Genomic DNA, 5,631 nt, shown 5'->3' on the forward strand with positions numbered 1-5,631 from the left:
CTCTCTTGTTGTGTGCGGTTAAAAAAATAATAAATACTTACAGGTTTAAATTCCATCTCTTGACTGAATGCAAGTCCTAATGGGTAAACCATCTGATATGGTATGGTCTGGCTCTGTGGCCCCACCCAAATCTCATCTTGAATTGTAATCCCCACATGTCGAGGGAGGGACCTGGTGGGAAGTGACAGGATCATGGACACAGTATCCCCCATGCTGTTCTTGCAGTGGTGAGGGAGTTCTTATGAGATCCCATGGTTTACAAGCGTGGCACATCCTCCATGTGCTCTCTCTCCTGCCACCTTGTGAAGAAAGTGCGTGCTTCCCCTTCGCTTTCCACCATGATTGTAAGTTTCCTGAGGTCTTCCCCAGCCATGCAGAACTGTGAGTCAATTAAACCTCTTTTCTTTATAAATTATCCAGTCTCAGGTAGTATCTTTATAGTAGTGTGAATATGGACTAATGCACTATCTTTCACCCAGGGCATGGGGCTGGGCAGGTAACTGAGGACATGCCTGTTTGATATCATCCTTCCTTCCTCCCCTGCTCCTCTTCCCCCTCCTCCCATATCTCCTTCCTTTCCCCCTTCCCCACTGAGACTGTACTCTGCACCAAGCTCTGGGCCATGCCCTGAGAGAAAGGAGTGAAGCTTCAGGTAGCCCTGGGGAGAGCCTGCCACCTGCTCTACAGGGCTGATCGTATCCCCAGAGATAAGCTTGGGTCTCCTAGGTGATTTCTGTGGCTTCTCCCTCTGCATATGGTTTCTTTCTCTTCTTAGGGGGGCAGGAGATAGAGAGGGAAGAGCATAAATCTCTGTGTCACAGCCCTGTGTTTGAATCCCAGCTCTGCCCCCTGTTGGCTGTGAGATCCAGGTGAATCACTGAGTACAGTTTAAGTGTGAGCTCCTCTGAACAACGAACTGCACTGCGGATTAAATGACACAGAGAGAGTTTACCCTTAGTGGGTGCCTATGCTGGGCCAGATGACTTTTAGACATGATTTCTGATCGTCAGAGCCAGTGCTTTTTAAATTTGAAGGTGCAAAGAATCACAAGGATCACACGGAATGTGCAAGGATCTTGTTTAAAGGCAAATTTGATTCAGGAGGCCTGGGGTGAGGCCCGAGATTCTGTACTTCTAACAAGCTCTCAGGATGCAGCTGGTCTACAGACCACTCTCTGAGTATCCAGGCTTACGTGTAAATACACGAGGCAGGTCAGAGGTCACAAACTCAAATATCTCCAAGGGCCCAGCAGCAAAACTCACTCTGAGCAAGAGGTGCTGGTGGGACCACGGCAAACTGAAGCAGGGATGCCTTGTCTGAAGGAGGTAGCCCTCTGCAGCCTCTCAAGAAGGTGGGCTCAGCACTGCCAAATATTTCCCCTCTTTTCCCCCAAAGAAACCAACATTCCAGCGTTCCTGATTGTAAACACCATCAACAAATTCAACTTTTAACAGCTTCATTGAGGTATAACTAACATACAGCACACTCCAGATATTTGAAGTTTACAAGTTGGTAAGTTTTTATATTTGTAAACATCCATGAATAAGCTCAATTTTTTCAAAAAAACCACTCAGTCAGCTGACTAAACATAGTTGCAGATCAGATACAGGCTGTAAACCTCCAGTTGCATCCTCTGAAATAGGACTAGTACTTCCACTTTAAGATGTGGTCACTGAGGACTGGAAAGGTGAGGTGACCATCCTAAGGTCACACAGCCTGCAAGGAAGGTGTCAAGGTTCAATCCTGGATCTGACTCCACAGTTCATGCCCTCCTCCTTCATCCTCTGCCACCAAGGAAAGTCTCTCATGTCACCTGTCTCTGGGACTATAACAAATAAAGGATGACTGCCTGCCCCCTTCTCCACTTCTCATTCTCAGGAAATGATCTCTAAAGTACAAAGGCTCAGCTCACACATGTAACCCCAGGAGAAATAATAAAACAGGTTCTGCTGAAATCATGAACGCTCCTAGAAAATGGATCCAACTCCAGGAGTCTCTGCTCTGACTCCCAAAGCACAGCTCTGGGGGGCTCTCTGCAGCCTAATGACTCCTGTGGGAGAGCCCAGGTCCCCAGAACACACACAGAGGGCAGGAACTGACCAAAGCCCTCAGGGAGCAGATTCCAAATCAGGGAGAATGTTACTTCAGCTACAAGTAACAGAACGCCTCAACTCAAAGTATCTTAGCATGTAAGGGGGTTTATTACCTGATAGATCAGGAAACCCGGAGTTGGGAAGACAGGATTCCAGACAGGGTACTTCAGCACTCTGACTCTCTTCTCAGTGGTGTTCTGAGAGTTGCCCCACTCTGTGTATTGGCTAGAAGCAAGGTGGCTGCAGAAGTTCCCAGGCATCACAGCTGGACAAAGAAGAGAAACCACGTTTTCCTGAGCTATTTATTAGAAGTGAGGAAACCTTTTTCAAAAGTCCCCCTGCAGACTTCCCCTCATGTCTCCTGTAGTCTTTCCATGGCCTGAACTTCCTCACACTATGGAGATTAAGTTCCAAGGGCAAGCACTGAGAGAGAGAGAGAGAGAGAATATGAATACGCAAGTGGGACAGATGTCACATCTCCTTTCATGACCTAGCCTCAAAGTCATGCAGCGTCACTTGCACCACATTTAGTTCATCAAGGCAGTCACAAAGGGCCACCCAGCTTCAAGGAGAGGAGACACAGAATCCACATCTTGATGGAGCAGTGGCAAGTTCTCGAAAAACAGGAAACAGATTGTGGCCACTTTGGGAAAATATAATTTTCCACATAAAGGGATCTCATCGCTGTTTGCATGGCCCCCCTCACACAGCTCACTCCCATATCCAAGTCTTACTGGGCAGGGTGGAGATCACCTGCAGAACACTCCTGCAAGGGTTCCCTTGTCAACACCCACATTTCCCTGAAATGAATGGCTGGTTTCCCTCAGGACTAAAGTTCTAACCATGGCTGATGTTGAGAAAATATTACATGTAAATCTCCCAAAACAAGGGGCTAATGTTGGCCGTGGCACTGGAATTTAACACTGCTATCTTAAGCTAGACTCTGTTGTCTACTCTTGTCAGTCTCTGTATTGTATCTGGGGATGAACTTTCTCATCGCAGAGGCCAGAGCCTCCAATTTGCTTTGTTTAGTGCCAAGTTTGTCCAGATACTGTTGATACTGGTCTGTTTCAGAATTTTACACTTATTTGAACATTTACTTACTTTTACTAATCTCTACTGCTAAACTCTGAGCAGTTAATACTATATGTAATATCTAGGTACCAAGGTGAGCTTTGTCTTGTAATGATTACAGAGGATTTATGAAAGAAGGTTCAGGCCCGTCTCTGATGTCTTAAGTTTCCTGTCTAGCTGGCTAACAAGATATGTATGTGGAAAGGGGAAGTACGAAACACACTACTTCTTTTTCAAAGTCCTTATCACAATTATAAATAATTATTTGGAATAATTATGTGTTTAAGACGGTAGTGCATAGGTTCTAAAATCCCTATCAGTCTTGTTCAAGTCTAGCTTGCCTGGAACATGGAAGGTGTTCAATAGATGTTTGCTGAATATTACAGGATAGAATGAAGCAGTAGAAATTAGGAAGGTAGCAGACCCTGTCGGTCACTTCCCTGTCAGTTATTCCTTCTTTCTTAGCTGTGGCAGGCACTGTAAGCCTATGTGGGATAACCACACAGGGCTCCATCAGCAGCTAAAGCAAGTGCAGTGTTGATGACATTGTAATATATATTAAATCGTATGTTATTTCCTCAATTAATAGATTGAAGGTAGGGGAATAAACAGCACAGCCTCACACCCATTCTCTTCCTCTCTGATGTTTCCTTCTTAAGAAACAAACACATGGCTTCATTACCAACAAGCTTAGGATAAATTAATAGGAGCTGAAATCCGTGAAATTAGATTCACTTTTCTAATTAGCTGGAGAGTTCACAGAACCAGGGCGGTCTTTATCACGGGCTCTCTTCTTCTTAGGATGGGGATAGCCATTTGTGATCTCAGAAAATTAAACCCTCCCCCCTTACATTCTACAAAAAAAATTCTGATTGAAGTGTAAATGTGAATTTCCTTTGGCCACCTGGAAGATCATTTTGAAGTTGTGAATCTTGAGCAAATTGCTCATTAATTCCACCCTGTGGTTGGGAGATTGTGTGATACAGCAATTTCCATTTTCAAAGGAATTGTCTTATGCTAATAATGTCCTCAGATTAGTTGGCACCCTCCATGGAGTTCAAAGTGATTTTGAGACTTTGTCTTTAATTCCCACATGCCAAAGAGAGAAAACGGGGGGCCAGGAGAGAAAGTAACTGCTTTCCAGATAGCCAGGTGAAGGAGGCTGAGGTCAGGGAGCCAGGGGCCAGGAGAGACAGAACAAAGTTGTCAAGATGACCCAATGGGTCAGTGGCAGCCCCAGAGAATCCCAACTCTTATTTCATTTCCTCCTCCAGCCAACCAACCACCCCAATTATTTCCTAAGATTCTGAAACTGTCCAACAGACCCATGAGGCTCAAAGCAAGGACTCTGGAGGCCTGGCCCTGCCTCTTCTAAGGGTTCACTACATGAGTAAAAATGGCAAAATTTTCCCAGTGAAAGAATGGGCTCCCTGTCCACAACAGCTAGATGCCCAGTTTCCAGGAGTCCTTTCATTCACGCATGCATTCAGTTATATGACAACTTTTTATTGAGCACCTACTATGCAGCAGACACTGTTCTGAGTGCTGAGAATATAGAAGTGAATACATGAACAAAAATCTTTGCCCTCACAGAGGCTATTCCAGTGGGGAAGGCAAACAATGAACAAAAGAAATAAGTAAAATATAAGTTTTGTTACTAGTGATAAATGCTAGAAAGAAAATAAAGCAAGGACAAGGGGCTTAGTGTCAATCCCAATCAGGGTACCAGAAGGGTTGAATTTTTAGTTGGGGTAACCTGGGAACACTACACTGAAAAAGTCCAGGAAGAGAAGAAAGGTCACAATGAATACTATGGAGGGTATCGCAGCCTTGGACCAAACATGGGACCAGGCGTTTCCTACTGTCTCTTTTGAAATAAATTCATTCCTCTCTCATGCATCTATGCAAGTATTCTTCAGAGGGTTGTAGGAGTTAAGAAATTAATTAATTTTTGTACAGGGTTGAAGAGTGTCCCCCCAAAAATGCATGTCAACCCCAGGACCTCAGAATGTGACCTTATTCGGAAATAAGGTCTTTGCAAATGTAATTTGCTAAAATGACATTATATTGGATTAGGGTGGACCTTCTGGTATCCTTCTAATTAGGCCATAAAGTGACACAGAGGACAAACATGGGGAAGACAGTCATGTAAAGATGGAGACAGACATTGGAGTGAGGCAACTACAAGACATGAAATGCCAAAGGTTGCCAGTGACCACCAGAAGCCAGGGAGATGCATGGAACGTGTTCTCCCTCACAACCTCCGGAAGGATCCAACCCTGCTGACAGCTTAATCTTGGACTTCTGACCTCATGAACGGTGAGACGATAAACTTCTATTGGTCTAAGCCACCTAGTTGGTGGTAATTTGTTACGACAGCTCTAGAAAACGGATACAGATTTTGGTATCAAGAAGTGGTGCTGCCTAAAATGTACAAGGGCTTTGGAATTGGGTGATGGATAGA

Source organism: Symphalangus syndactylus, chromosome 5 (genome assembly GCF_028878055.3).
Source record: "Symphalangus syndactylus isolate Jambi chromosome 5, NHGRI_mSymSyn1-v2.1_pri, whole genome shotgun sequence".
In the NCBI taxonomy this organism is placed as follows: domain Eukaryota; kingdom Metazoa; phylum Chordata; class Mammalia; order Primates; family Hylobatidae; genus Symphalangus; species Symphalangus syndactylus.